The sequence below is a fragment of the Callithrix jacchus genome, chromosome 1 (genome assembly GCF_049354715.1).
Source record: "Callithrix jacchus isolate 240 chromosome 1, calJac240_pri, whole genome shotgun sequence".
NCBI lineage: Eukaryota > Metazoa > Chordata > Mammalia > Primates > Cebidae > Callithrix > Callithrix jacchus.
In genome coordinates, this window is record NC_133502.1 from 93562628 (window position 1) to 93585700 (window position 23073).

The 23073-nt window shown below is 38.8% G+C and overlaps 1 protein-coding gene and 1 long non-coding RNA gene across 10 annotated transcripts in view; both read left to right on the forward strand.

The window, feature by feature from the left end:
* The window catches only part of TRPM3 (transient receptor potential cation channel subfamily M member 3), a 980420-nt gene that overhangs the window by 199688 nt on the left and 757659 nt on the right, over positions 1-23073 (forward strand). The gene's annotated exons all lie outside the window — the stretch shown is intronic.
* LOC118146211 (uncharacterized) overlaps positions 1-23073 on the forward strand; it is a 43168-nt gene that overhangs the window by 9688 nt on the left and 10407 nt on the right. For all 3 annotated transcript variants that reach the window (XR_004731943.3, XR_013526434.1, XR_004731816.3), the window contains exon 2: positions 7001-7132. This is a non-coding gene — a long non-coding RNA (uncharacterized LOC118146211). The remainder of the gene's footprint in view (positions 1-7000; positions 7133-23073) is intronic.

The window sequence follows — 23073 nt, forward strand, 5'->3', positions numbered from 1 at the left end:
ATGAATTAAAGATTTACATGTTAGACCTAAAACCATAAAGACTGTAAAAGAAAACCTAGGCAATACCATTCAGGACATAGGTATGGGCAAAGACTTCACGACTAAAACACCAAAAGCAATTGCATCAGAAGCCAAAATTGACAAATGGGATCTAACTAAACTAAAAAGCTTCTGCAGCAAAACAAAAACAAAAACAAAAACAAAAACAAACAAAAAACCCATAAAAACAAAAAAAGCTATCAACAGCCAACCTACAGAATAGGACAAAACACATGTTTGTTGTAGCACTATTCACAATAGCAAACAGTTGGAACCAACCCGAATGCCCATCAATGTTAGACTGGATAAAGAAAATGTGCACATATACACCCCGGAATACTATGCAGCCAAAAAAAAAGAATGAGGTCATGTCCTTTGCAGGGACATAGATGAAGCTAGAAACCATCATTCTCAGCAAACTAACACAGGAACAGGAAACCAAGCACTGCATGTTCTCACTCATAATTGGAAGTTGAACAATGAGAACATCCAGGCACAGGGAGGGGCCCATTGGGGGTTGGGAAGCAAGGGGACAGATAGCATTAGGAGAAATATCTAATGTAGAAGACGAGTTGATGGGTGCAGCAAACCACCATGGCACATGTATACCTTTCTAACAAACCTGCATATTCTGCACATTATCCCAGAATTTAAAGTGTGTGTGTGTGTGTGTGTAAAATATTTAAAAATTAAATATTTAAATTAAATATTAAAAAAATTAAGAGTAAAAATTTATCATGACTTCTCCAAATAATTGTAACTTTTAAGAGGGTAACTTTCAGGACACTGAGACCAGGGAGAATTTTGTTACGCCTTTGGGTTTTAGATTCCTTATCTGTAAAATATTCTGTGGATGTTGTAAAGATTAAATATAATGCATGTAAAGCAATTATCACAATACCCAGTAGCCAGCAATCACACAGGAACATATGAATTTAACGTCAGCATATTTTAAAGTATAGACATGTTAATTAAAAGTAAGTGTTACTTTATGGGGTAAAAATTCAAAATGAAAATTCCACAAGGTAAATACCAAGTAATCATTATCATATAAGTCATTCATTTCTCAGTAGGAAAATAATGAGATAAGAGATAATTCATTCTCAATAATGTTAAAAATCTAAATGACGGATAGGGTGTACTCCCTATAACAAATAGAATTCATGGGGACACTAGCTTGAAAGATCACTGCTGAAAAAGTACAAAAAAGGTACGGCCTGGTTGAGGTGGTGCAAGACACCAGATGCTGGAGCCACGCTGCCTGGATTCAAGTCCTAGCTTTGCCACCAGGAGCATTAACTTAACCTCAGTTTTTCCATCTGAAAAGTGGGGTTAATAACAGCATTCACTTTGTTATATTATTGGTAAGAATTAAATAGGCCAATGTGTGCAAAGAGCCGGGTACATAAATGAGGGACACTTAATTTACCTAGAAAATGTGTCTGTGAAGTTTTATGCCTTGAATATTTCATTTTCATAATTTTAGCCTTTTGTCTGCTTTTAGAAAATGTAAAATCCTGATGCTTTTTAGATGGTGAAAACCTTCAGACATGCATTCTTCAGGCATAAATACTTACTGAGCGAGTACAGGAAAATCACCTCACAATGCAATTTAACAAAAAATGACCAGATACCTCCGTTACCCCATTTTACATATCCGATAAAGAAATATCACCTCCTTAGAATATGAAGCAATTAGACTTTTGGATGAACATCAAAACAGTTATCAAAGTATCAGCTATAATGGAGAGACATTGGCCATGAGATGACATTATCAGAAGACCCACCAGCACTCTGTCTCAGCTTTAAAAATGCATGTATATGGAAGTACAGACATCTGTATACATAGAAATACGAAGATACATTCACTTGCGTTTACTGGTTTTAAGAAGGTATTTTCCTGAGGAGTGTCATACATACACAGTTTCTCCTGGTATAAATCAACTCATTTTATATAAGTTGTTTACATAAATGCATAAGGAAAACATATCTTAAATAGCTTAATCAGGCCCATGCTTTGCTATTATATTGAAAAATACTTCATATGTAATGTTTTGCCATCACTATCACATAGTTTTTATTGACTAGTCATTGGGTCTATGGCATGAAGATTCTCATCACAACAGCACCGAAATCACTGTATTTTGCCAACACCGTTCTTCCTCCTGTTTTCCCTCTTCTGGAAAATGATCCCATCTACTAAGTTACTCTGTTTGACAACTTGGGATCCATCTTCCTCCCTCTCTTCCTTACACTCTACTAACTTACCATATAGTTATTTACCATATTCTCTCAACTCTCTCTTCCCTGTCCTTTATCTAACAGCCCCTCCCTTGTGGTTTCCTATCAATTTAAGGCCTCATCATCTTTATCTGTACGTTTACAGCCCTCTCCTAATGGATTTCTCCTCTGGCCCATCTGCTACATTACTTTAGAAGGATAACATTAAAGTAACTCTTCTACTCCTGCAAATTTACTTATATTACTACGTATTTCCCAGAGTGCTCTGCAAACACTCATTCTGCACATGTTAAACATGGTACATTTGAGAAATGCTGGATTAACCATTTCAGGGTTCTTCATTGTAAGATTTATCAGAATTTTCAGGATTTATACATTATGAATATCCAAGATGTTATAATGTACAACTTTTCCTAAATTTGACTTACCAGTATTTTTTTTTGAAAGAGTACAGAGAGAATTTGTTTGCTGTGGAATACACTCTATAAAATACTATTTTATTTGTCTCTCTAAATGTTCAAATTTCATATCAACCTATAAGTCATAGCACAAAATTTTTAACATGCCTTGCAAGGGCCTCCTGCTATCACCTTTTCTTGCACACACCTTTTGTTTTGGCCCCATCAAGCTGTATCTAGATGCCATGTCATGCGTATTGTCATGGCTCTCATGCATTCCTTCCTATCTGAAATCCTTTCCCTTAGCTTGGCTGCTTGATGAAGTCTTCTTTATCCTTCAAGATGAGATTCAAATATCACCTTTTTAAAACTTGCTCTGACATACCCAAGGAATCTTTTTTTTTCATCCATACCCGGCAGTATGGAGTTCTCAAAGTTCTCATCACATTTTATTAAAGTTTTTGGATACTATTCTTTTTATGTACCAGCCTGGGGGATCCTTTATCATCAGTATTCTTCAGTCCTATGTGCCTGGCTCCTGTCACACAGTTGGTGCTCACTAAGAAAAAGAATAGTCCTTCTCTACTAGTAAATGGACATACCACTGTCGAGAAGGGAGCAGTGCAAGAAAGTTAGGACTATAATGAAATTGGAGGCAAGGTTGTGTTTACTCATTAATATATGGTGATTTCAGCCATGAAAACATTAACCCCAGAAACTACATCTGAATTCCAACTCCATTTCCTTCTCAAAGAGATGCTCTCCAGTCAAATGTTGAGCATTTTAACTTTGAAGGTTACTCCTACTTTCTCTCTTTTCTGCATTCATGGTCACCTTCCTTCTAAATAAAAGAGAAAAGAGACAGAATGGCCTTCAGAAGGGCCCAAATCCTTATTGAATATGTCACATCTTGGATCTTGGAAGCAGATCAAAGGAGAAGCAGTAATTTTTTTTTTAAACCACTAACTCTTCGTTGGCTATAGATCATTCATTTTTGAAAACAAGATAATTGTGGCTACAGCTGTCCATAAGAAGCAGCAGAGTTGGCTTTCTTCCAAGAGAAAAGAGGTTCACATTATGAATTTACTCAGAATAATAACCATACAGAGTTTTTACAACTAAAATGAGCATATAGAAACCCATTATTTTACACATAATAAGATAGATGCTGGCACAGAATAAAAGACTTGCCCAAGGTTACAAGAACTATAAATTTACAGTTAGTATGTGGCAAAGGTATGTTTTTTCTCAGGTTTAAAAACACAGTTAAAAAATGACTCAAACCAGAATAGACTTGAATATCATCAGGCAAAATATTATTTTATCAAGGTTTTGTCTCTTCTTTTTATCTTCCATTTGTGTATAGCATATGTCTTTTATACTAACTGATGTTTTATGCTAATAAACTGTTTTAGCAGAGGTGTGTGGACGGGATTGATGAAGGAATGGTTTATGATGAGGTGCCTGGTCTCTGCAACTGTGGGCAGGATTGTGGGATACCTGGCTAGCCAATAGGTATTACGGTGATCTTGTAAAAGATTTTTCCAAGTGGATTTAAAGCATTCTTTTAAAATTTTTGTTCACTTTTGTTTCTTAGTACAGGAGACTCCTAATTCTTGTCTAGCCATTTAGCATTTTTTAAAATGAGCATTATAAAAATTAGTAAAAATTTTAAAAAATCTTCCACATATATGGAAGCAAGATGGTTTAGAGAGTTTAGACATGAGGCACTAGGAATGCAGAAATTATTAGAGATGGTCACAGTGGTAGGTTCTGGTCATGTTTGCTTGAAGCCAATCCAGTCATGGATTAGTGGTAGCTATAGGGACTTAGATAAAAATCACTTTGTGGCTACGTTAAGAGAAGAAAACAGCTCCATGGCTACAGAAATCGGCCGAGTCCAAAACTGGGTGTGGCTTTGCTGGAATCAAAGCTGTCTATGAAAAGATAGCTTTTGATTTCTTTTGATATTTGGAAAATTTTAGCCATTCTTACCTGGAAGAAAGGTCAGAAAGGAGCCTTTGTCTGCATTTCTTTCATCTTTAATTTTTCTGTTCCAGCCTCTTTCTTTTCTATCCTTGCCCTTACCACCACTGCAATTTAGAAATCGCATTACATTTGATCTTATATTGTACATATAAAGCTTATGCAGACCGTGTAAATGTGTACGAGACTGATTGTTATTGTAGTTTGGCATTCAACCTTTTATAAATATTATTTTTGTAGCTCATAATATTTTGAATAAAACCAAAGTGATTTCTTCTTAAAAACAATCATTTAGTTTTTAATTGATGATAATATATATTTATCATGTACACCATGATGTGATAAAGTATATATACATTGTACAATGGCTAATTTGAGCTAGTACCCATATGCATTACTCACATACTTATAACTTTCCATGGTGGGAGCACTTAAAAATCTCTCAGCAATATTCAAATATGTAATACATTGCTGCTGACTGCAGTCGCCACGTTGTGATGACTGTAGAGTGGATTTCCTGAACTCAGTCCTCCTGTCTAAATGAAATTTTATATTCTTTGACCAACATCCTCCCAACACAGCCTCTGGTACCACCATTCTACTCTTCCCTTCTATGAATTTAGCGTTTTTAGATTTCACATATAAGTGAGATACTATGGTATTTCTTTCTGTGCTTGGTTTATCTCACTTAAAATAATGTTATCTGGCCTGGTGCGGTGGTTCACGCCTGTAATCCCAGCACTTTGGCAGGCCAAGGCGGGCGGATCTTGGAGGTCACGAGGTCAAGACTATCCTGGCCAACATGGTAAAGCCCCGTCTCTGCTAAAAATACAAAAATTAGCTGGGCATGGTGCCTGCAGTCCTGGCTACTCAGGAGGCTGAGGCAGGAGAATCGCTTGAACCCAGGAGGCAACAGTTACAGTGAGCCAAGATCACACCACTGCTTTCTAGCCTGGCGACAGAGTGAGACTCGTCTCAAAAAAACAAAACAAAACAAAATGTCACCCACTTTCATATATGTTGTCACAAATGACAGAATTTTCTTCTTTTTTGTGGTTCAATAGTAAGTATTCCATTATGTACATATACTAAATTTTCTTTATCCATTCATCTATTGATAGACATTTAGGCTGATTCCATATATTGGTTACTGTGAATATTGCTGCAAGGAACGTGGGAGTGCAGACATCTCTTTGACACACTGATTTCATTTCCTTTGGATATATACCCAGTAGTGGGGTTACTAGATGATAGGGTGGTTTTATTTTTAATTTTTTGAGGAATTTCTATACTGTTACTGTTACTTTATTGTTTACCAAAACAATTTCTAGTATGATAAATTTGGGGGCAACTGCTCCATTTTAATATGTATGAAGAGAAATTGAAACTTTAGCCTGAAGCCAGTGGTCTCAGCCTTGGCATTGTTGACATTTTTGGCCATATAATGCTGTGTGTTATATATGAGTGGCTGTCCTGTGTGGTGTTGTGATGGTTAGCAACGTTTCTAACCTCTACCAACTAGATGACAGTAGTACACTCATTCCCACTTGCAACAACTAAAAATGTCTTCAGATATCGCCAAAAGTTCCCCAGGAAAGCAAAATTGCCCCATAGAGAGTTATGACCTAAGCCATAATGCATGTTTCTTCCTTACTACAAACATTTGTCTTTGAGTCAGTTGAACAGCACTGCTGTTCACAATAGCCAAGATTTGGATGCAATCTAAGTCTCCATCTACAGATGACTGAATAAAGAAAATGTGGTACATATAAACAACGTAATACTATTCTGCCATAAAAAAAGAATGAGATCCTGTCATTTTCAACAATATGGATGGAACTGGGGGTTCTTATGTTAAGTGAAGTAAGCCAGGCACAGAAACACAAACATAAATAGTTCTTACTTATTTGTGGGAACTAAAAATCAAAGCAATTGAACATGTGGAGATAGAGTAGAAGGATGGTTATAAGAAGGTGGAGAGGATAGTGTAATAGTGGGAGAAGATGGTTAATGGGTTAAAAAAAAATAGAAATGAAGAAGACCTAGGGTAGCATAACAGGGTGATTATAGTCAAATAATAGTACATTTTAAAGTAACTAAAAGTATAATTGGGTTATTTAATAAAATAAATACTGGAGATGATGGATAACCCATTTTCTATGATGTGATTATTATATGTTGCTTACCTGTATCAAAATATCTCATGTACCCCACATATATACCTAAGTAACCACAAAAATTTAAAAAATTTCCTTTGGGGAAGTGAGGATTCTAATTTTTAAAAATTAAAATTCTATGGCACAATGAATTAATATTAAATTTCATTTTTTATTTAGTTAACTAAACATTTATGATGAAGTGCCCAAGAATAAAAGACAGCATTGTGAGATTCCCGAAAATGAGGAAGATATAAGCGTTTAGATTGTAGAGAAGATGAACACAGAAGAACCAAGTTGGTTTATCAGAGGGTAAGATTGGTGGTATAAGGGAATTCACATGAGGAAATGAAAGTGGTGAATAAGGCAATATGAGCATTAATCTTTGTGTTTACTGATTTCCTGAGCACAAGAACATGTATCGGGAATATTTGCAGGTCAAAAACTGCCATCCACTAATATTAATGAAGCAGGTAGGAGTCTGGGATATGGCTTCAGAAGATTGATATCAAATTCATTTTTCTCTTAAAATAACAACAAAAGGAAACTGTCTCTAAAAGTACAATAATACCTGTCTTCCTTTCCATCCATTTATCTGTTCATTTCTCTAGCCCTCCTCCAAAAAGCAGGTTAACTGATCTTTTCGAAACAAAGAAAATCATGTCATTCCTGTGACTATGTTTTCATGGCCTCCCATTGCTCTTAAACTGAAAATCAAACTCTGTCTCTTCCATGACCTATAACATGCTGTAGTGACCTGTCCCCTCCTACCTCTCTTGCCCCAGGTCATCTCACTCTCCCCGTTGTTTGTTGTCCTCTAGCTACTCTGCCTAACACCCCTCCACTAACAAATCCGAGGACCTTTGCACATGCACCTGCAATCCAGATCCCTCTGCTCCTGGCTCCTGCCCCTTACTGCTGGCATCTTCTCATGTTTCACATCGAAGCTTCAGTGTCATTTCCCTCGACCTTTGTTCACATCCTCCTTTATACTTCAAAGCTCTCCTTGAGAGTAGGAATCCTTATCTGTTTTTCTCTCTGATGTATCCCTGAACAGTCATAAGAAATATTGCATGCTCAGTACATAGATTTCAAATGAGTAAACCGATGACAGATACTTTTCTTGAGTATCTGTCACCTATACTGGATTATAAGCGTAAGGACAGCAGTATGTCCATTTTGCTCACCATTGTGTAACCAATGCCTGAATCAGTGCCCAGTCCGATGAAGATGATACAAAAATACTTTTTGAAGATGGAAATAAATGATTTCACATATAAAATGATTTATAAGATGTATTTCAGGTAAAAATAAAAAGCAAAATGAGAATAACAACAAAAACTTATGATCCCAACATCAGGCTGCCAAGGTATATAGGAAGGAAAAGTAAAAATTATAGCTTTAAGATTAAATACAGGTTTAAATATCTATTCAATTTGGATTTATTATGGAAAAAATTCCCTAAAATATTTGAAGCTGGATTCTAAAATGTACTTTACCTCCCTTATAGAATTGTGACTGATTTTTTTTATTATTCCTTACGATTCTGTCATTTAAGTGGTGGTTAAAGATTGTTAATGGGTTGTACTCTGTTAGAGTCAATGAGGAGTTATCAAGCCTTAAAGACTGCATGAGAGACCGGTATTCATACTGTAGTTTGACCAGTCTAAAATGATTCTCAAAACTGACCACCAGATGGCGATGTCTGGAAAAAGCATTCCACTCAAAGAATTCTTTCTTCACCACTTGATGGCATCTCTGCTGTTTTCAACTCCTGACCCATTCATCTTAATTCTTTTTGTGTTCGTAGTCTATATTGCTTTCTGTTCTCCAGTTCTTTTCTGACTCATAGATTCCCACTACGATACTAGTCATGTGTAGGGTGTCTTAAAGAGAAAGTCTCTGGGACGTTCCTTTGGAAAATATTCATTGTGAACACTTTTTAATTCTGATTGTTTTAATTGCATTTTGCAGCAGAAGAATTTTTTTCCCTTATTATATTTAAAAGAAATCGAAAGCTGCGTAGGCTCCTTTAAACTTGTGAGAAATTTTCACATATCTATATATCTCAAGAGACAAAAAAATACTGGTTAGCATGTGTGTGTGCGCGCGCATGTGTGTGTTTTTAAGGCTTGGTGATCAGCTTGCACACAGTGTTATGTTGCTGAAATATATTATGATTCCAAATAGGAACCTTAAAGCTGTACTCTTTGTAGTAAAATAACGACTATTTATACATCCTTTGCGTATGTAACTGCCTTTGATTTTTAAAAATATTTATGATAAAAATATACAGTCACATCAAAGATCCAGTGTTGAATTTGGTTTTATAGTGTTTGCAGGTAAATGAACATTTTTGAATAATACATTTTTCTTAAGGACTGGTAATTTTTCTTTCGAATTTAGTTATATTCTCATTAAGTTATTTGTTTTGGCCTTATGTTGAAGTCTTGGTTGTTGGCATTTTATAAAACAAAGTTTTGGGTGACCGTACTTTCAGATGTTACTTGCAGAGCATGTTAAAGATCCTCCAGTTTGAGTTTTGCTATTAACAGTCTGCAAATGAAATGAGCAAGTTTTTTTCAAGTGCTATTTTTAGGTCAGGGAGTATATTCCACATGAAACATTTTTTTTTCATTGCCTGCTCTTTGGAAGCAAATCATAGAAATCTTAAAGCTCATTAGAGATTTATCTGTTTTGAAATAAAACTGTTTTTCTCTTCTTCCTTCATGAAGATTTTGATCTGTATATCCTTAAGTGGCTTCTCTTTATACTTTGAACTGTAAGGCTCACTTCTTTCAAAACCCTTGCTTCCACACAACACAGAACTTTGATTTATGACTCCAATGCTCAGGGAGGCCGACAGTCATAGGTAGTTATGCACATGTGTAACAACAGCCGGACATACGCTATAACACTCACTTCAGGGCTCTGTTAAAAGTGTCTTGGCTGACTGGGAAAATCAAGCAGGCAATAAGTTTAAGTTGTGAATAGCAAAGGGACTTTATCTCTCCTCTGGCTCTGGCCCCCTTAAATCAGTTGGGATAGCATCTGCAACAAGTAACAACCCTCAACAAAATTAAAACATTAGTAAAATGTTCTCTCACATAAAAGGACTGAGGTATGATGGTTTCACGTTGGTTAACGTAGAGCCTAAAATATATCCTTTCTGTCTTCCCTTCTGTCATCCCCATTCTGTTAGCTTTGTCCCTGATGTGTTCCTTCATGGTCACCAGATGATTGTATGTTACTAGGAGTCACATTCAAATATCAGAATGTCCAGAGGAAGAAGAAACCACCTAACCATACCCAAAGGCCCTGCAGCCAACTCCCTCAGGCCTCATTGCCAGAGCTGGTTGAACACTCCTTTCTAAACCAATCCATGGTGAAGCAATTTGATTTCTATGATTGCTTAGACTATTCAGCTTACTAAGTCACATACTGGAAGGGAAAATTTTCCGAAAGGAAACATGCCAGAGGGTGAATGGGTTTCAAATTGACAACCAGTAATTTTTTTTTTTAATTCTTATTTTTTTATTGCATTTTAGGTTTTGGGGTACATGTGCAGAGCATGCAATACAGTTGCATAGGTACACACATGGCAGTGTGTTTTGTTTGCTTTCACCCCTTCACCCACATTTGGCGTTTCTCCCCAGGCTATCCCTCCCCACCTCCCCCTCCCCCTCCCAGTGGCCCTCCCCTTTTCCCCCCAATAGACCCCAGTGTTTAGTACTCCCCTCTCTGTGTCCATGTGTTCTTATTTTTCATCACCCACCTATGAGTGAGAATATGCGGTGTTTCATTTTCTGTTCTTGTGTCAGTTTGCTGAGAATGATGTTCTCCAGATTCATCCATGTCCCTACAAACGACACAAACTCATCATTTCTGATTGCTGCATAATATTCCATGGTGTATATGTAATTTTTGATGCCTTATCTTTCTCTCAATTATTGGAGGTTTGGTAGAGCTTGAACAAGTTCAGTAATCAGAAGAGAGGAGATGTACTTAATTTAAAATCTCAATCGTTTCAATGTTCTTGGATTGAAGACCCTGAGGAGGACAGTCTGTCACCTTTTGCCATTGTGTTGTCAGCCTAGGAAGCCTGGGTTTTGTGTGTGTGTGTCCCCTCAAATATTTCACTATTAAACCTACTTTAAGGCCTTCACTTTAGCTAGTAAAATAGATCATTTGTTATAAAATAAAAATGTAAGGCTCCTTGTTTTAAACCTTATTTCATGATTGTTGGATCTCATATTTCTGTCAGGGATGGTAATTCTAGACCATCACCAATGGCTAAGCAGCAGAAAGCAATCTATTCTGGTATTCCAGTATCCCGTTGCCCACAGGACTCTTCCCTCACTCTGAGCTGATTACCTAGTATCACTGAGGAAATAAAAGTTCAGCTCATACAAATTTCATCAACTAATCTTCTCTTAGACATCTCTGAGTTCCTCCTCCTTCCCTCCTAGTTCTGAGGATGGAATACCTTTCCGCCCTTCTGTTGTGAATTCCTCCCTGGTGTTTGATTCCTTCCTCTCCTGATAGCTTGAGCTTTTTCATTCAGTTTCTTCTCCCAAGTCACCTAGGCTTTGTACTTATTTTTGACCCTTTCCTTTACATGCATTTAATGAGTTGCCAATTCCTATCGATTCATCTTCTGTTACTATTTTTTTAGACAGAGTCTCACTCTGTCACCTAGGCTGGAGTGCCTTGGCTCGATCTCAGCTCATTGCCACCTCCTCCTCCCATGTTCAAGTGATTCTCCTGCCTCAGTCTCCCGAGTAGCTGGGATGACAGACGTGTGCTACCACACCCGGCTAATTTTTGTATTTTTAGTAGAGACAGGATTGTGCCATGTTGGTCAGGCTGTCAGGTGGCTCATGCCTGTAATCCCAGCACCTTGGGAGGCCGAGGGAGGCAGATGACCTGACGTCAGGAGTTTGAGACCCTCTCAGTTATCTTACCCACCTCCACTGCCACTGTTGTCCTTTGCTAAAGTAATTTTAGACTTTTGGAGCTCAGCAGACTCTGTTCCTGAGTCTAGCACTTCAACAGTCTGGCATTTGAAATAGTTTGCATTTTGCTAGTTTTTAGCTTTATTAAATATTCTGAGATGTAACCTTTTGGTAATCTATATTTGCTTTGTAGTTCACTGGAATTACATGTGCACATGGAACCTGAAAAGGCTAAAATGGTAATAACTAACTATGAAATACAGAGAAAGCAATAATTAAAGTGTCATTTAAACTAAATTTCCCCAATATTAGGGTAGGTAAATTAGAACTGTGTAGATTTTCAGAGGCCAATTTTGAGATGGCAAAGTAAATCCTATTATTACTCACACACTGAACGTAGGTTGATAAAATTGTAGGCAAATGTCAGTTAGTTTTGTGAAACCAGTTATTTGTATAAATGGCTATTAAACCGGGCCAGTTCAATTCTGGGTACTGTTTGTTAAAGACGTTGTTTGCTTTTCTTTTCTTTTTTCTTTTAGTTAAAAATCTCAATTAGTCTATTTTATTATGGCCAGAACTGAAGGGCCTGGTGAAACATCTCATTTTCCGGAACCATGTGCTAAAATGTGTGAAGGGGAAGTAATTTTATTGTTTGTGTACAATGGTCTGTTGACGGTTCTCTTGTTTTCATTGATTTTGTCCATTCACAAATCTAAAATGTGATCTGTCTTATTTTGAGACTTGGCATACATGCCTTTTCTTTTCTAATTGTTTTCTAAAGAACAAATACTTAAAATTTTTTTTTAAATCACTTAAAAACCCTGGAGATGAACATGAAACATTCTTGGGAAACTGTGATCTTGTTAGGACTAGTCTTTCATTGAGCTGCTTTTGCACCCATTATTAGATCACATAAAGGAAATGTTAGGCGACCAAATAAGAAGTCAAATTGTGCAGTAATCCACTTCCCAAATCCCCATCCAAGTCCCATTTATGTGACCTTAAAAGTCATAAAACATTTAAGATCCCAATGCTACTCCAATTCCTCCTTTCTTAACTAGTGAGCCTGGGTTTTGCTTCACCGACAAAATAAAAAAGCCATTCTTCATTAACTTCATCAGATATCCTTACCTTTTCTTCTCTTCGATAAATCTCTCGTCTGTTCCTCCCCTCTTGGGGGCACTCAGTCCTCCCCTTTCCCACTGTTAACTACAAACCCTGTGTCTTTGGTATCTATTCCTGTCTTCTGAGCTTTTTAGCCACCATCCTTCAGTTATCTACATTCAGATCATGACCCATTTAAATCATGGTTGGCCCTTTTCTGAAGTCCCTTATCAGTGGGCTTGTCTGTATCAAGTCATTACTGCTCATTCAACTTCAACTTCTCCATAGTTCTTCTCTTCAGTTCTTTCATTTCTATCACTACTGCCCTGGTTAAAGACTATCCCACTTTCACATCCTTCTTACTACTAATTTAGTCTTTGAACTCTCTCAGCTATGTTCTTAAAACCACTGTAATTAGGTTACTTCTTGCTTCGAGAACATTCATTCATTCATTGCCCCTTTAAACATCTAAAGAACAAAGTTCGAGTGTCTCTTCATTGTGTTTGTGTGTGTGTGTATATATATATAGTATATATGTAGTGTGTATATAGTGTATATATATAGTTATATATATAGTGTGTATATATATAGTGTATATACATATTGTGTGTGTATATATATATAAATACACACACACACACACACACACACACACACACATATTTCTGGTTGAGGGGGCAGATGGAGTCTTGCTCTTTCACCCAGGCTGGAGTGCAGTGGCATGACATGGGCTCACTGTAACTTCTGCCACCTGGGTTCAAGTGATTCTACTGTCTCAGCCTCCTGAGTAGCTGGGATTGCAGGCGTGCACTGCCATGCTTGGATGATTTTTGCATATTTAGTATAGATGGGGCTTCTCCATATTGGTCAGGCTGGTCTTAAACTCCTGACCTTAGGTGATCTACCCACCATGGCCTCCCGAAGTGCTGGAATTACAGGTGTGAGCCACCATGCCCAGCCTCTGCATTGTATTTATACTCCTCCTTGGTCCAATATGAATCACTTTGCCAAATGCTTCTCCTAGAATAATCTTTGATCCAGCCATCTTGGACCTGCCAATGCTATGCCATGCAGTGAAACTGCCATGATTGTCCTGTCTCCACTCATGTTCTTAGAAAGCCTGAATGTTCTGCCCACCAGCCTGTGCTGTTAAAGCCTATTCATCTTTCAAGTTCCATTTTGAATACCATCTGGATTCTGGCAACTCTCTTCTCTTAATTCATTATTAAGAATTAACCAAATCATTGTCTGTACTACAAAACTAAATTCCATGTAGTGCTATCAAATCACTTCACTTATCCTTTTCACTCTATCTAGTGGTTTATTTGCATTTTTCCCACTTCCCTGCCCCAATCACCTAGCAAAGTGCTTTACCCATGCCAGGAACTCAGTAACATTTGCTGGAAAGAAATTGCCCGTTATCCAAATAGGCTGGCTTATGTTTGAATGGCTCTTAATAATTTTATGAAATTTATAATAAAAAGTAAAGTACAGTGTATAGCTTTCTAGTGTCCAATGGACTGGTTGGTTGAAAATGGAGTTTTGATGTGTTTAGATATAGATTCCTTTACCCCTCAAGGCAGCATGACAGTTTTGGTGACTTAGAGGATTTTCCCAAATATGCATTAAAATTATTTTCATGTTTTGTGCTTCCCATGTTGTGAAGAAGGTTGGCAGAGTGGTGAGAGTATGAGCACTGTAATCAGAATGGCTGCATTAGAAATCAGACTCTGCCACTCACTCATTTGAGGCTTAAATTATTGAGGCTCAGAGTGTGGAGTCTTAGTTTTATTTTTGGACTCAGGTCAAAGGGGCTCCTGTTCCCGACCCCATGCTTTAGAAAGTTCCACTCTGGCCTGCCTCTGACCACCTCTTTGCTTACAGATGAGGGAGTTCATGCACCTGCGGGACTGTGCTTACCTGTGGCCTGTATCTCCCATTTTAGGATAAGCCCTGGATTCTTGGGACCTCCTGCCTAAAAGACCTTGTTCCCACTTGTAGTATCTTCACAGGTCTCTTTCCTCAGCTTGCCTTCCTATGGGTGGACTGTGGGCAAACTGTTGTCTTGAGATGACTGTTTGAGGTGATGTGGCTTGAACTAAGACATATGAGCTGGAGGTCCACACCATGTGCACCCGATGTCTCTGCAGTGTGGGACACAGTGAGGAATTCTAGAACTCAAAATCAAACATATCTTACATGTTTCCATGGAGATATATTTGACAAGATAAGGGTAAAGACCGTATTTTAGAGTATTCGTTTTATGTGACAGCCTATTGGCTTGGTTTATAACATTTGAATATTTAAACTCAAGATGTGTGCATTTGCATTTGTCTTCTTCCCTAGACCCTGCATATATTATTAATGGATTTTTCTCTTACATATTGACAGTGTAGGTTAATTAGGCTAATGTGATTACAGCATATTGGTGTTCAGTGAGTGATCAGTGATATAAGGTCTTGTTAATAATTTTTTCTTCCATTCATTTGTTTAAAATGTATTTATTGAGTACTTACAATATATAAGCATGCATTTAATGGAAAAAGAAAAGATTCCTGTTCTCATAAAGGTTACATTTCAGGAAGACAGAGAGTAAAGACTTAAAGAAAAGGAAACATTGCAAGTAATACCAAAGGCAATACATAAAAATGAAATGGCCGGGCATGGTAGCACACGCCTATAATCCCAGCACTTTGGGAGGCTGAGGTGGGTGGATTACAAGGTCAGGAGATAGAGACCATCCTGGCTAACATGGTGAAACCCCATCTCTACTTAAAAATATAAAAGTTAGCAGGGCATAGTGGTACGTACCTGTAGTCGCAGATACTTGGGAGCCTGAGGCAGGAGAATCACTTGAACCTGGGAGGTGAAGGTTGCCGTGAGCCGAGATTGTGCCACTGTACTTCAGCTTGGGTGACAGAGTGAGAATCTATCTCAAAAAAAAAAAAAAAAAAATGCCAGACCCTGAACAGGGCAGCACTATGCAGAGTCAGGAAGACACTATTCCAGGACTTCACAGCTGAACAGTGGAGATGACAGCAGATGGAAGGAGCCTCCGTACAAAGGCAGGTAGTAAGAAAAGCAGGTGCAGTCCAGATGCCGTGGCTCATGCCTGTAATTCCAGTACTTTGGGAGGCCCAGGCGGGCAGATCTCACCTGAGATCAGGAGTTCAAGACCAGAAACTCACTTGAAACTGCATCTCTACAAAAAATACAAAAGTTACCTGGGGTGGTGGTGGGTGCCTGTAATTCAAGCTTCTTAGGAGGCTAAGACAGGAGAATCACTTGAACCTGGGAGGCAGAGGTTGCAGTGAGCTGAAATCATGCCACTGCACTCCAGCCTGGGTAATAGAGCAAGATACCGTCTCAAAAAAAAAAAAAAAAAAACCGGCAGGTGCAAAGGCTCTGGGACACAGATGAGCTAAGCTGCACTTGGGGCAGTGATGGCCAATGTACAGGAGGTGGCAATTCTAGTATACCCCAGCTGCACTGGTTTGGTATTAATTTGGGTAAACAACAAAATGACTTACATTTAACTGGGTAAGCAGCATGCATTTTACCTTGAGGCAATGGGGAGTCCTTGGAAGGTTGTAAGCAGGGGAGTGATCTAATTCACACTTTCAAAAGCTCAATTTGGTTAAAATATGGAGACTAGTTGATGAAAGGTGATGAAGGCAATCATGGATGATAAAAGGGCGAGAATAAATATAGGAAGATGAGTAAAAAGACTGACTAAAAGCCCAGGCAAGAAGTGGTTGTGGCGATGATGATAGTAATGGTGCTAGTAATGGGAGTAGTACTAATATTTATAAAAATAACGTCAATGTTCATACTAGGAATATAGCCATAATAGTGATAGTAATAAATAGCCAACTTCTAACTGAATACTATAGAATCCAGTTCTTAGGTAGCCAGTTTGCATTTTTGCATCAAAATCTAAATTCTTCCATTGGCATTTTATTCTGTTAACACAAGTCAAGCCTAAATAAACAGATTGTTTTCACCATTTAATCCAGCAATGACTGACTTTTCAGAGTAATGCCATGTAGAGTGTTACACAGAGTGTTCTGCTGTGGGAAATCAGACATTTCCTCAGTTAACTGACTATTTCATGGACTCTGCCCACTATTGATCATGCCATCATTTGCCAGTGAAAAAACTGCATTTGTGCAGTTAGTGACCTAAGCTGGGGGTATTTCAATTTCTTGTCCATGTCTTTTTTTTTTTTTTTTATTGGATTTTAGGTTTTGGGGTACATGAGCAGAGCATGTAAGACAGTTGCGTAGGAACACACATGGCAGTGTGCTTTTCTTTCCTTCTCCCCTTCACCCACATTTGGCATCTCTCCCCAAGCTATCCCTACCCACCTCCCCCTCCCACTGGCCCTCCCCTTTTCCCCCCAATAGACCCCAGTGTTTAGTACTCCCCTTTCTGTGTCCACGTGTTCTCATTTTTCATCACCCACCTATGAGTGAGAATATGCGGTGTTTCATTTTCTGTTCTTGTGTCAGTTTGCTGAGGATGATGTTCTCCAGATTCATCCATGTCCCTACAAATGACACAAACTCATCATTTCTGATTGCTGCATAATATTCCATGGTGTATATGTGCCACATTTTTCCAATCCAGTCTATTATCAATGGGCCTTTTGGTTGATTGCAGGTCTTTGCTATTGTAAACAGTGCTGCAATGAACATTCGTGTACATGTGTCCTTATAGTAGAACGATTTATAGTCTTTTGGATATATACCCAGTAATGGGATTGCTGGGTCAAATGGAATTTCTATTTCTAAGGCCTTGAGGAATCGCCACACTGTCTTCCACAATGGTTGAACTAATTTACACTCCCACCAACAGTGTAAAAGTGTTCCTTTTTCTCCACATCGTCTCCAGCATCTGTCTCCAGATTTTTTAATGATCGCCATTCTAAGTGGCGTGAGATGGTATCTCAATGTGGTTTTGATTTGCATCTCTCTGATGACCAGTGACGATGAGCATTTTTTCATATGATTGTTGGCCTCACATATGTCTTCTTTCGTAAAGTGTCTGTTCATATCCTTTGCCCACTTTTGAATGGGCTTGTTTGTTTTTTTCCTGTAAATCCGTTTGAGTTCTTTGTAAATTCTGGATATCAGCCCTTTGTCAGATGGGTAAACTGCAAAGATTTTTTCCCATTCTGTTGGTTGCCGATCCACTCTAGTGACTGTTTCTTTTGCTGTGCAGAAGCTGTGGAGTTTGATTAGGTCCCATTTGTCTATTTTGGCTTTTGTTGCCAATGCTTTTGGTGTTTTGTTCATGAAGTCCTTGCCTACTCCTATGTCCTGGATAGTTTTGCCTAGATTTCCTTCTAGGGTTTTTATGGTGCCAGGTCTTATGTTTAAGTCTTTAATCCATCTGGAGTTAATTTTAGTGTAAGGTGTCAGGAAGGGGTCCAGTTTCTGCTTTCTGCACATGGCTAGCCAGTTTTCCCAACACCATTTGTTAAACAGGGAATCCTTTCCCCCTTGCTTGTTTTTGTCAGGTTTATCAAAGATTGTATAGTTGTAGACATGTTGTGTTGCCTCCGGTGCCTCTGTTTTGTTCCATTGGTCTATATCTCTGTTTTGGTACCAGTACCATGCTGTTTTGATTACTGTAGCCTTGTAGTATAGTTTGAAATCCGGTAGTGTGATGCCCCCCGCTGTGTTTTTTTCCTTAGAATTGACTTGGCTATGCGGGCTCTCTTTTGGTTCCATATGAAGTTCATGGTGGTTTTTTCCAGTTCTGTGAAGAAAGTCAATGGTAGCTTGATGGGGATAGCGTTGATTCTGTAAATTACTTTGGGCAGTATAGCCATTTTCACGATATTAATTCTTCCTAACCATGAACATGGAATGTTTCTCCATCTGTTTCTGTCCTCTCTGATTTCGTTGAGCAGCGGTTTGTAGTTCTCCTTGAAGTGGTCCCTTACATTCCTTGTAAGTTGTATTCCAAGGTATTTTATTCTTTTTGTAGCAATTGTGAATGGCAGTTCGTTCTTGATTTGGCTTTCTTTAAGTCTGTTATTGGTGTAGACGAATGCTTGTGATTTTTGCACATTGATTTTATATCCTGAGACTTTGCTGAAGTTGCTTATCAGTTTCAGGAGTTTTTGGGCTGAGGTGATGGGGTCTTCTAGGTATACTATCATGTCGTCTGCAAATAGAGACAATTTGGCTTCCACCTTTCCTATTTGAATACCCTTTATTTCTTTTTCTTGCCTGATTGCTCTGGCTAGAACTTCCAGAACTATATTGAATAGGAGTGGTGAAAGAGGGCATCCTTGTCTAGTGCCAGATTTCAAAGGGAATGCTTCCAGTTTTTGCCCATTCAGTATGATATTGGCTGTTGGTTTGTCATAAATAGCTTTTATTACTTTGAGATAAGTTCCATCGATACCGAGTTTATTGAGGGTTTTTAGCATAAAGGGCTGTTGAATTTTGTCAAATGCCTTCTCTGCATCAATTGAGATAATCATGTGGTTTTTGTTTTTGGTTCTGTTTATGTGGTGAATTACGTTTATAGACTTGTGTATGTTGAACCAGCCTTGCATCCCCGTGATGAATCCTACTTGATCATGGTGAATAAGTTTTTTGATTTACTGTTGCATTCGGCTTGCCAATATTTTATTGAAGATTTTTGCATCTATGTTCGTCATGGATATTGGCCTGAAGTTTTCTTTTCTTGTTGGGTCTCTGCCGGATTTTGGTATCAGGGTGATGTTGGTCTCGTAAAATGATTTGGGAAGTATTCCCTCTTTTTGGATTGTTTGAAATAGTTTTAGAAGGAATGGTACCAGCTACTCTTTGTGTGTCTGGTAGAATTTGGCTGTGAACCCGTCTGGACCTGGGCTTTTTTTGTGTGGTAGGCTCTTAATTGCTGCCTCGACTTCTGACCTTGTTATTGGTCTATTCATAGTTTCAGCTTCCTCCTGGTTTAGGCTTGGGAGGACACAGGAGTCCAGGAATTTATCCATTTCTTCCAGGTTTACTAGTTTATGCACATAGAGTTGTTTGTAATATTCTCTGATGATGGTTTGAATTTCTGTGGAATCTGTGGTGATTTCCCCTTTATCATTTTTTATTGCATCTATTTGGTTGTTCTCTCTTTTCTTTTTAATCAATCTGGCTAGTGGTCTGTCTATTTTGTTGATCTTTTCAAAAAACCAGCTCTTGGATTTATTGATTTTTTGAAGGGTTTTTCGTGTCTCAATCTCCTTCAGTTCAGCTCTGATCTTAGTTATTTCTTGTCTTCTGCTGGGTTTTGAGTTTTTTTGATCTTGCTCCTCTAGCTCTTTCAATTTTGACGATAGGGTGTCAATTTTGGATCTCTCCATTCTCCTCATATGGGCACTTATTGCTATATACTTTCCTCTAGAGACTGCTTTAAATGTGTCCCAGAGGTTCTGGCACGTTGTGTCTTCGTTCTCATTGGTTTCGAAGAACTTCTTTATTTCTGCCTTCATTTCGTTGTTTACCCAGTCAACATTCAAGAGCCAGTTGTTCAGTTTCCATGAAGCTGTGCGGTTCTGGGTTGGTTTCTGTATTCTGAGTTCTAACTTGATTGCACTATGGTCTGAGAGGCTGTTTCTTATGATTTCAGTTGTTTTGCATTTGTTGAGCAGTGTTTTACTTCCAATTATGTGGTCAATTTTTGAGTAGGTGTGATGTGGTGCTGAGAAGAATGTATATTCTGTGGATTTGGAGTGGAGAGTTCTGTAAATGTCTATCAGGTTTGCTTGCTCCAGGTCTGAGTTCAAGCCCTGGATATCCTTGTTGATTTTCTGTCTGGTTGATCTGTCTAGTATTGACAGTGGAGTGTTAAAGTCTCCCACTATTATTGTGTGGGAGTCTAAGTCTGTTTGTAAGTCATTAAGAACTTGCCTTATGTATCTGGGTGCTCCTGAATTGGGTCCATATATGTTTAGGATCATTAGCTCTTCTTGTTTTATCGATCCTTTTACCAGTATGTAATGGCCTTCTTTGTCTCTTTTGATCTTTGTTGCTTTAAAGTCTATTTTATCAGAGATGAGAATTGCAACTCCTGCTTTTCTTTGCTCTCCATTTGCTTGGTAAATCTTCCTCAATCCCTTTATTTTGAGCCTTTGTGTATCCTTGCATGTGAGATGGGTTTCCTGGATACAGCACACTGATGGGTTTTGGATTTTTATCCAATTTGCCAGTCTGTGTCTTTTGATTGGTGCATTTAATCCATTTACATTTAGGGTTAATATTGTTATGTGTGAATTTGTTACTGCCATTTTGATGCTAAGTGGCTGTTTTGCCTGTTAGTTGTTGTAGAATCTTCATTATGTTGATGCTCTTTAACTTTTAGTGTGATTTTGGAATGGCTGGTACTGGTTGTTCCTTTCTATGTGTAGTGCCTCTTTTAGAAGCTCTTGTAAAGCTGGCCTGGTGGTGACAAAATCTCTGAGTACTTGCTTGTTTGCAAAGGATTTTATTTTTCCTTCACTTCTGAAGCTCAGTTTGGCTGGATATGAAATTCTGGGTTGAAAGTTCTTTTCTTTAAGAATGTTGAATATTGGCCCCCACTCTCTTCTGGCTTGTAGTGTTTCTGCCGAGAGATCTGCTGTGAGTCTGATGGGCTTCCCTTTGTGGGTAACTCGACCTTTCTCTCTGGCTGCCCTTAGTATTTTCTCCTTTATTTCAACCTTGTTGAATCTGACGATTATGTGCCTTGGGGTTGCTCTTCTTGCAGAATATCTTTGTGGTGTTCTCTGTATTTCCTGCATTTGAGTGTTGGCCTGTCTTGCTAGGTGGGGGAAGTTTTCCTGGATGATGTCCTGAAGAGTATTTTCCAGCTTGGATTCATTCTCTTCGTCTCCTTCTGGTACACCTATCAAACGTAGAATAGGTCTTTTCACATAGTCCCACATTTCTTGGAGACTTTGTTCATTCCTTTTTGCGCTTTTTTCTCTAATCTTGGTTTCTCGTTTTATTTCATTAAGTTGGTCTTCGACTTCAGATATTCTTTCTTCTGCTTGGTCAATTCGGCTATTGAAACTTGTGCCTGCTTCCCGAAGTTCTCGTATTGTGTTTTTCAGCTTCTTTAATTCATTCATATTCCTCTCTAAGTTATCCATTCTTGTTGTCATTTCCTCATATCTTTTTTTAAGTTCCTTAGTTTCTTTGCATTGATTTAAAACATGTTCTTTTAGCTCACAAAAGTTTCTCATTATCCACCTTCTGAAGTCTAATTCCGTCATTTCGTCACAGTCATTCTCCGTCCAGCTTTACTCCCTTGCTGGTGAGGAGTTTTGGTCCTTTCTAGGAGGCGAGGTGTTCTGGTTTCGGGTGTTTCCCTCCTTTTTGCGCTGGTTTCTTCCCATCTTTGTGGGTTTATCCGCTTGTCGTCTGCGTAGTTGCTGACTTTTTGATTGGGTCTCTGAGTGGACACCCAGATTGTTGATGATGAAGTATTTCTGTTACTTCGTTTTCCTTCTACCAGCCTAGCCCCTTCGCTGTACAACTGCTGAGGTCCACTCCAGGCCCTGCTTGTCTGGGGTGCACCTGTAGTGGCTGCGGAACAGCGAGGGATGCTACCAGTTTCTTTTTCTGCTATATTTGTCCCAGGATGATGCCTGCCTAATGTCAGTCTTTTGCATATAGAGGGGTCAGGGAGCTGCTTGAGGAGACGGTCTGTACTTTTTTGGAGCTCAATTTCTGAGCTGTGAGCTCTGTTGTTCATTCAGGGCTGTTAGGCTGCTATGTTTGATTCTGCTGCAACAGAGCTCATTAAAAAAAACCCTTTTTTTCTCAAATGCTCTGTGTTGGGGGGTTCGAGCTTTATTTTTCGATGTCCGATGAGGTGTCCTGCCCAGCTAGAAGGCAGACTAGCCACTGTTTGGCTGCCGAGGCTCCACCCTGCTGTTGTGTGATTCGCCCTGTTCCTGCAGGCTCTGCTGTGGTCTCCACCACGCCCTGCAGCGGAGTCTCTTCGTTGTAGCATGTTGCCTCAGCAGTGGCAGTCTGCGTCAGCAGTGGGCGTGTATCTCAGTAGGGATGGGTTGCCTCGGCAATGGCTGGCTGCGTCAGCAGTGGGCGTGTATCTCAGTTGGGGCAGGTTGCCTTGGTAGTGGTGGATGCCCCTCCCTCACAGAGCGTCTCAGACCGTCTTCTTGGGATAGTTTGAAATCGCAGTTTTTTTCGTCCCACT